The sequence below is a fragment of the Scyliorhinus canicula genome, chromosome 4, assembly GCF_902713615.1.
Source record: "Scyliorhinus canicula chromosome 4, sScyCan1.1, whole genome shotgun sequence".
Lineage (NCBI taxonomy): Eukaryota > Metazoa > Chordata > Chondrichthyes > Carcharhiniformes > Scyliorhinidae > Scyliorhinus > Scyliorhinus canicula.
Window position 1 is genome coordinate 97,988,414 of NC_052149.1, and position 9,971 is coordinate 97,998,384.

The 9,971-nt window shown below is 50.3% G+C and overlaps 1 pseudogene; it reads right to left on the reverse strand.

The window, feature by feature from the left end:
- Positions 1–4,870: 4,870 nt before the first annotated feature.
- On the reverse strand, positions 4,871–7,944 carry LOC119964227 (annotated as a pseudogene).
- Positions 7,945–9,971: the final 2,027 nt, after the last annotated feature.

The following is a 9,971-nucleotide window of genomic DNA, read 5'->3' on the forward strand; positions in this document are numbered from 1 at the left end:
CCCTCCGCCTCCTGCAGCAGGTCATCTCCACTCTGCATCGCGATGTTGTGCAGCGCACAGCAGACCACAACAATGCGAGCGACCCTGTCGGGCTGGTACTGCAGGGCCCCTCCGGAGCGGTCCAGGCACCTGAATCTCATCTTCAGGAGGCCAAGGCAGCGCTCCACCACACCCCTGGTTGCTGCATGGGCCTCGTTGTATCGGGTTTCCGCATTGGTCTGAGGCCTCCGTATAGGCGTCATCAGCCAAGACCTCAGCGGATAACCCCTGTCGCCTAGCAACCAGCCCTTCAGCCGGGGGGGACGTCCCTCAAACATCGCAGGGATGAACGACTGCCCCAGTATGTAGGAGTTATGCACACTCCCTGGGAACCTTGCACAGACATTCATGATCCTCATGTGGGGGTCGCATACCACCTGGATATTCATGGAGTATGTCCCCCTCCTGTTTGTGAACACCTCCCTGCCCCCTGCAGGCAGGCGCATGGGGACGTGAACACAATCGATTGCCCCCTGCACCATCGGTATCCCGGCCACTCTGGCAAATCCACGGGCTCGTGAGTCTTGAGTTGCTCGGTCCTCGGGAAAGGTGATGTAGCGGTCCGCGATGGCATAGAGGGCGTTGGTCACATCCCGGATGCACCTGTGCACCGATGACTGGGAGATCCCGGAGAGGTCCCCGCTCGGAGACTGGAAGGAGCCGGTCGCATAGAAGTTAAGAGCGACCGTCACCTTGATGGCAACTGGGATCGCGTGTCCTCCCCCCCGTTCCACGTGGGGTGAGGTGCGCCACGAGGTGACAGATATGTATCACCATCTGCCTACTCAGCCGGAGTCTCCTCCTGCAGGTGATGTCCGTCATTGTTAGGAAAGAGACCCGGACACGGTACACCCTCGACCTTGGTCGTCGCCTTTGGCGCCGTGGCTGCACCCTCACTCTCTCCTCTTCCTCCTCCTCCTCCCCATGCTGCTCGACGACTGGCAACTCCTCGGCCCTTCCCTCTGCTGCTGCAGCTGGCCCTGCAGCCACTGCGGGTTGTGGGTATGGATGCTGCTGCATTGCCAAATGCAGTGCAGCGGCCCCAACCACTGCGCTGAACATCGCCGTTCTGTTCGCAGACATTGTGCTAACCTACAGAAGGGTGGTGGGGCAGAGAAACGGGACATGTTAGATGGAGGTTAGTCGACACCTCGGCAGCCGCCTGCCACGGGATACCTGTGTGTCCCGGTGGCCTGGTCGCGCTGCTGACACGCGGGCAGCCTAACCCCGGTCACTTTCTGCATCCAACGGGCAGTTAACTATGTCCTCCTCACCGGTGCGTCAGTGGCCTGTGGCCATAAGCCACAGGGCAAACAGCGGCCTTGTCCTTGTGACCGGCACGCCATGGCATGGTGGCAGACATTTGGTTACGGGGTTGGACGGGTCACTCGCTCACTCTCTCCCTAACACCCCCACCCACTCCCACTCCCCCCCCTCCATCTCCCCCCTCCATCTCCCCCACTCCCCCCTCCATCTCCCCCACTCCCCCCTCCATCTGCCCCAGTCCCCCCCCCACTCCCCCCTCCATCTCCCCACTCCCCCCTCCATCTCCCCCACTCCCCCCTCCATCTCCCCGACTCCCCCCTCCATCTCCCCCACTCCCCCCCCCTCCGTCTCTCCCACTCCCCACCTCCGTCTCCCCCACTCCCCCCTCCATCCCCCCCACTCCCCCCTCCATCTCCCCCACTCCCCCCTCCATCTCCCCCACTCCCCCCCTCCATCTCCCCCACTCCCCCCTCCATCTCCCCGACTCCCCCCTCCATCTCCCCCACTCCCCCCCTCCGTCTCTCCCACTCCCCACCTCCGTCTCCCCCACTCCCCCCTCCATCTCCCCCACTCCCCCCCCACTCCCCCCCTCCGTCTCCCCCACTCCCCCCCGCTCTGGACCCCCCTCCCGTTCTCAGGGATGCCTTCCCCGTTGTGGCCAGACTCCAGCAGTGCGCTGAGCGGTGCGCTCACCTCCTCGAAGCTGTCGTCAGCCAGCACGACTGGTTGACGAACTTGAAAAGCAGGTGTGTTGGACGCCGTGAAAACAGTGCGTGATGACATCGGGACTTTGGCCCATCCGGGCCGGAGAATAGCGGGGGGCCAAAAACTAGCGATTCTGGTCGTGTCGGGGGCGCGTTCGAGGCGTTTGACGGGAATGGCGACTTGGAGTTTGTGCGGGGTTCGGAGAATAGCGGGAGGGCCTCGGACCAGCGTTGCCGTGAAAATTTGCGCCGCCCGCTATTCTCCGACCCGTCGTGAGTGTGGAGAATCGCGCCCCTCAAACTGTGAACTCTCTCCTCCACTTTCACCCCATTTTTATTTCTATCAATTCATTTCTTCCATCGATCCGTTTTCCCTCACCATTGTTCCCCCTCCACCCACGCCACCCCACTTGGGCAATCTGTTCCCAAGTTCCTAGTTGTCCTTTGAGTCACTGCTTACCTTTGCTCTTCCATTAACACATTCTCATCTCTTACTGTGCCAATATGGAGGGGTTATTGGGTTACAGGGATAGGGTGGAAGTGAGGGCTTAAGTTGGTCGGAGCAGACTTGACGGGCCGAATGGCTTCCTTCTGCATGTATGTTCTATGTTCTATGTATGTTCAATATCAGCACCCTTCTTAGCCTTGATCACCCCCATTTACATTCCCTTTATCTATCTGTCCACAACATCCTTGTGAATCTCCGCGTAGCGCTGGCCCTCTATCCAGCCATTCTGCTCCATTTCACACTCTCACAACAGTATAAATCTGACCCTATTTCCAGTTATTTCTGGCTTTGACACAGTCATCGAAACTCAAAACATTAGCTCGCCTCTCTCTCCACAGGTGCTGTCAGACCTGCTGAGATTGCCCAGCATTTTCTGTTTTTGTTTCCGATTCCAGCATTGGCAGTAATTTGTTTTCAGCTTTAATGACAAGAGTGACAAAGCCAGATCAAATATATATGTTAAAGATCATGGGTGGGATTCTCCGATCGCTAACACCAAAATCGCGCTCGGTGATCGGCCGGAGAATACCCGTTTGCGCCAAAATCAGGGGCGGTGCCGTTTCACGATAGTCCGCCCCCTCAAAAACGGCATACTCGGCGAGTATGCCACACGGAGTATGGATGGCCTCAGGACGTCACCCGAGGCCCTCCCCCGATGCACCGCCCCCGATGGGCCAAGTTCCCAAAAGCATGGGTCACTCATGCTATTTTCTTTCGTGGACCCCACGTAGCGGCTGCGGACTGAGTCTAGTGCTGCCACAATCGGGGGGGGGGGGAGCCTTTCCGCGGGCAGGGAGGGCTTTGGCGGGGGCTGGGGGATGGTCCGGGGGGTGGCGAGGCTGATTACAGGGCGGCAGTTTTTGATAGGCCGGGTCCGCATGTGGCTGGTGCCATGTTGCATGGCCTGGCTGCCGCAGGTCCCCGCCATGCGCATGCGCGGCCACGGACCCGGCATTTCTCCCAGCGGTATCCACAGCTGCTAGCCCCCCCACCAGACGGAGGATCAGTACAGCTTTTGCGCCATTTTTTTCTGGCTTAAAACACCACTGTTCCCAAGCCGGCATCAGCACTTAGTCTTCAAATCGGAGAATCCAGCCGCATATCGATATTTTACAAAAAAAAGATAAAGCCTCCTGCAGGCTTGGCTATGGTCACTAAAAACAGAATATATAGTTATTTATCTGATTGCCACCTCTTGGGCTTGACTGATCATAAAATGCCACTGTATATTTTTACATAATGATGCCGATTATGCTTCAAAGCAATTCAATAAATTACTTTGGGACATCTTGAAAAGATGTGATCAGAGGCTTTATAAATGTGAATTTCCTTCCCTGTATAGAATTCCAATGTATCAACCAAGTCAAATTCACTCTTATTGTTCAGATTTCCTATACATGATCAGGACACTCAAATCCGAGTAGCTGAACTGATTCTGTGAATACCTCTTCAGTATGCACTTAAAATGTTCATCATACTAAGTACTACCAAGGTCATCCAGTCCCATGCTACACCTCAAGACAGCAGGACGCTTCTAAGGCTAGTAACCTTTGGATAAGTTACTTTATTCAATGAATAAAGAAGGTAAGACTGCTAAGTTTAAGAAGATTTGTCTATTTGATTGATCTGTGGTTCATTGAAATCACAATCCAGGCACTATTCTGACTCAACTCCAATTTCAATCTTGTACATTTAGTGAGAGCATTGTGGGAAGAATGGTAAAATTGGGTTTGGGAATTTTCCTGACCAACTGGGATATTACATTGAGTTACATCAAGCCTACAGCACAGAAACGGGCCATTCAACCCAACAGATCCATGCTGGCATTTATTCTCCAAACCTTTATACAATCCCATTAGTATATCTTCTATTCCCTTTTCTGTTATTTGCTTCTCTATACATGCATCTATGCTGATTGCTCAAACTGTGAACTACTCCCGATAGCATTGTGTTCCAGCTTTTAATTACTCTCTAGATAAAGGAAGATTCTCCTGAATTCCCTATTTGATTTATTAGCGACTAATTTACATTAAGGTTCATGACAGATTTGGGTATGTGGAGTGGAGGACAAATAGCTGAATGGATATAATATTGGCTAAAAAAAAATAGAGAAAACCTTAAAGACGAGTGTAGTGATAAAGAATAGTTCTTCTGATTGGAGCAAGGTAAGCAGTGTCAGAGGGGAGGTGCCAAGGTTCCAGCCTGACACTGTCAAGGTGCCTGGGTGCTAGAGGGAGAGTCAGGTAGGTGATTCTCCACAAGGATCAGTGAAAGGACCACTTTTATTCTTAATATATATTAATAATTTGCGCTTAGAAACAAGTTATTCAATATCCCAAGTTTGGAGATTATATCAAACTGGGGATATAAGAAAACCCCAAAGAATGAAACATAATACAGGAAGACATTAGAAAACCTGCAGACTAGGCAGTTCAATGTCAAATTAACTTAAACACCAGTAAATGCCCTTTGGTATGAAAAGGGCATTTTCATACCAAATGAAAATTTGGTATTCAACTATACTTTAGAAAGTAAGTGGGCAGAAGAACAAGGGGATCCTGAGATAGTTACAAACAAATCATTAAAAGCAACATTACAGGGTGGCGAAGCAATTAATGTGCTAAAAAGCACTGGCATTTATTTCAATGGGGGAAAAGAATTCAGAAGGAGTAATGAGAGAAAAGGAATACAAAGGAATATTGAAAGACCGAGAAGAGATAGATAGAAGGGGAGAAGATTTGTGTAGACACCAGTATAGACTATTTGGGCAGGATTGCCTTCGCCTGCACTGCATATTCAATGTAATTCTATGACCAGCAGGGTTGGACTCTCCCACTAGTGCAAACATTTTCTTCACGTTTACCCTATCAAACATGTTTTGAAATCTTAAAGCCCTGTTAGCCTTCTCCTTTCTGGAGAAAAGAGCATCAGACTGTTCAGCCTTTCCTGATCGTTATATCTTCCCCGTATAGTATCAACCTTAGGAATCCTTTTCCCACCTTTTCCCATGTCTTTATACCCCTTCCTTTTTAAACAAAATGGACACAGTGTGATCAATGTGATCAAATGTGATCTAAGTTAAGGGCTGCGGGTGGCATGGCCAATTGCCATGTCAATGAGGGGGTGGGGGGTGGGGGGGTGAGGCCAGGTATGAAGTGTGGGGTGGGAAGATCCCCATTACTGAAAAAATTCTAAGGCAGGGATCTACTGGCCCTGACGCGCCTCACTTGGGATGCAACAAGGCCGGTAAATCTCGAGAGTTACTGGCCTCATCACACCTCAAGAGATCTAACGATCGAGTTCCTGCCCACAATGGGCGGGAACTAATTTGGCATATTCAAATGTGCAGTCAGCCTCAATTGAATATGCTCTCGCTGGAGTTACCCAAGATGCGGGATCTTTCTCCCACGCCTCGGATACCCCGAGCAAGTGCTATTTAGCACTGGTCTCCATCAAGGTGGGCCAGGCTTCCCGGCACTTGGGGGTCTCCCAGGTGATCAGGGGCCCCTGGATGGTCAGGCTCTGTGCAGGGTGGTACCCTGGCAGTACCACTGTTGGCACTTCCAGATTGCCAGGCTGACAGTGCCAAGGTGCCCGGGTGGCATTTTGCCCACACTGGGGATCGGGCCCAGGGGTGCTCTGACCTTTTGAGGTGGAGTGCGGGGAGTCCGCGGACTCCCTCAGGTGTAGGTTGGCAATGCTATTCAATGATAATTGGTCTACTTAATGAGGCCTCAGGGCTTCTTGCCACAACTGAAGGCTCGCCAGCCAACCCCGCTAACATGGTCGAGCAGCACTTAAGCTGATCCAAACCCAGCCAGTTTGCAACAATGGCACCAAGGAGACCAGCCCCAAGATTCGGGGATGCTGACCTGGGGAGGCTGCTGGTCACAGTAGAGGCCAGGAGGGATGTCCTGCTCAGGGGTCCAGGAGGGTTAGCCATATGGAAGCCTGTGGTGCCTGGGACGAGGTGGCAGCAGCAGTGACCTCGGAGTGTGAGACCCGGAGGACTGGCCTCCAGTGCAGGAAGGTGGCCAATGACCTACACCGGGGCAGAATTCATGGGCTTCCACAACAGCAAAACTGGAACTGCACCTGGACCGATTCAACAACCGTTGAGAGGCCAGATATGTCGCCACGTGGAACACAATCGATTTCAATGGGAAAGGGTGCCGGATTCACGATTGACACTCAGGAGCCTGACAAGCTGCAGCCGCATATAGGCACTTCATTCCCCACACACACTCATCCTAACCAACAAGATGGCACTGGTTGCGCTGGAGTGCGTCATTCCCACTGATGGGTCGGCTGGGGCCAGAGAGCATGTTGGGAGTGCCCTCTGGGGACACCCATAAAACCTGTGGCTCTAAGTTTGCAGTGGGCAGTCAGCAGCGTATGCAGGCTGCAGCGTTCGAGTTCTGTGCCCGTCCATCCCCATAGCCACAGTCCGCTACTCCCCCCAGCCAGCGGCACAACTGTCAGCAACGATGGTGATGTTTGACACATTCTGTACCCCCTCTCACACCCTCAACAGCCACGGCACCCATTTCACGATTTTTAAAAGCACAAGTGAACCTCGAATTCAGACATTCGCCCCAGTGGACGTGGAGAATCGCGGAGGCCTCAGAGAATACTGGGTCAGGCCTGGTAATGAAATGCAAATGACGTTTACTGTCCGTGCAGAGTAGAATGCATTGACGCTGCTGTCGAGGCACCAGAGAATTGCGATTTGGCGTGAAACAGGGGCCAGCCACGATTTTGCCATCGGCCAACGACGAATTCTGCCTGTGGTGCGGAAGAAGTTGCTGTTAATATTGAAATGAAATGAAATGAAAATCGCTTATTGTCACGAGTAGGCTTCAATGAAGTTACTGTGAAAAGCCCCTCGTCGCCACATTCCGGCGCCTGTTCGGGGAGGCTGGTACGGGAATTGAACCGTGCTGCTGGCCTGCCTTGGTCTGCTTTAAAAGCCAGCGATTTAGCCCAGTGTGCTAAACCAGCCCCTGAAAGCTTCTCTTGAATATCATCAAGGATCGGCTTGAGCTCCTCATCCTCAAATCAACCTGCCAAGCTGGGAATGAGAGCTTTGGGCCTTCTTGGCCATTTCAGGACACATGTTCGTCAGATTGGCCAGCTTAAATTTGCGCAATTTCTGCTGCAGCAGCAGACTCCTGACATTGGCGATGATCTCTCTGTTTTTGAAGTGGCTGAATCTGGCTGTATTGTTTAATATTTTCATGAAGAGCTCAGAGAGCTCGTGTACGACCTCTGCACTCTCATCCTGCTGCTTCCCATTCTCCAGCAGCATGTGGACTTCAAGAGTTCAACAGGGTCTCAAAAGAGTTTTCAAATTTTTTTAAGGAACACCAGTTGGGAAGTATCCTCCTCCACATCCCCAATCCGGGCTTCACTCCCACAGGCCTCCATTGTTGTTGGAATTCAGATCGAATCATCTGTGAGGACTACAAATCGTTCCAATAAAAAGGCTCCAGAAGAATTTAATTTCTGGCATGAGTTCAACTTTTATTTCCCAGTAAAAATACAGAAATCGCGTGATATTCACAAAGTGATTGCAGTGAGAATCTGTTTTTGGGAGGTGGCAAAATGCCACAGACCGCCCAGCAATTTGTGTTGATTCCCAGACCATGACTGGGTAGTACACATTAATAACTATGCACATTAAAATCATTATTTTCACAGCATATTCTGATCAAATACTGTAATAACCTTTTCCACTATATAATGTGATCATTTTCCTGGTAGATTTCTGATTCAAGTCGGCATAATGCTCTACACTGCATGAACAACAAGGAGCATCTTCTACCAGGAAAAGGGCTATTCATGCCAAGGGTATTAGAATTGTAACACCCCATGTCTGTGCACGATGGAAAAACATCCCCACAGCAAAAAAAATGGAACATTCACAATCTGTTTATGCAGAGATATGCATACAGAGCGATGTTACTTCAACATGCACGATTCCCTTATACTGAATTACAGTGACAGAGCTCGAGCTCTTCTTTCATCTTGTGAGGCAAAACTGAAATTGTAAATTGTGCCAACTCAGCCTCCTGTCATGGGTGATAAACATTCAAAAATGCAGAACCAGCCTGGAAAAAGCAGGCAGGCTGCTACTTATTTTTTCTCAAATGATCTTGCACCAGATATTTTTATGTTTATTAAAAACGTTTTCATGATAATCAATACAAACCCAGTCAAAAGAATGCAAAATACCACAATCAAATATAGAAGTAAAATAAAAACACACAACACAGAATTAACTTAAATACTAAAACTAACCTAACCACCGCCCCAACAACTAACTCCTTAAATGAAGGAAATAAACGGTTGCTATCTTAAATATTCCCCTCCATCGATCCCCTGATGGTGAACATCAAGTCATCCAGCTAAGCAAAGGCACTGGGCAGAGTGGGAGACCTCCAACTAAGCAACATTTGCCTCCGGGACATCAATGAAACATAGGCGAGAACATCGGTCTCTACCCCATTCTGAAATCACTGGCAAGTCCAACACCCCAAATATGACCACCAGCAGACACAAATCTAAATCCTCATGGAGTATCTCCGACATGGCATTAAAGAATTAACCCAAAAGCCAATTAGATTGGGGGCAAGACCAGAATATATGCGTTTGGTTAGCTGGTCCAAGAGAACAGCAATCACACTAATAGATAGATAGATAGAGAAATACAGCACAGAACAGGCCCTTCGGCCCACGATGTTGTGCTGAACTTTTGTCCTAGGTTAATCATAGATCATAGAATTTTGGACACGAAGGGCAATTTATGAAATGAAAAAATGAAAATCGCTTATTGTCACGAGTAGGCTTCAATTAAGTTACTGTGAAAAGCCCCTAGTCGCCACATTCCGGCACCTGTCCGGGGAGGCTGGTACCTCCACCTTATCCCCATAACCCAGTAACCCCACCCAACACTAAGGGCAATTTTGGACACTAAGGGCAATTTATCCTGGCCAATCCACCCAACCTGCACATCTTTGGACTGTGGGAGGAAACCGGAGCACCCGGAGGAAATCCACGCACACACGGGGAGGATGTGCAGACTCCACACAGACAGTGACCCAAGCCGAAATCGAACCTGGGACCCTGGAGCTGTGAAGCAATTGTGCTATCCACAATGGTACTGTGCTGCCCTGAAGAACAAATTAATCTACACTCCATTACTCTAACATAATCCATGTACCTATCCAATAGCCGCTTGCAGGTCCTAACGTTTCTGACTCAACTACTTCCACAGGCAGTGCATTCCATGCCCCCACTACTCTCTGGGTAAAGAACTTACCGCTGAAATCCCCCCTATATCTTCCACCATTTACCTTATATTTATGTCCCCTTGTAATGGTTTGTTCCACCTGGGGAAAAAGTCTCAGACTGTCTACTCTATCTATTCCCCTGATCATCTGATAAACCTCTAT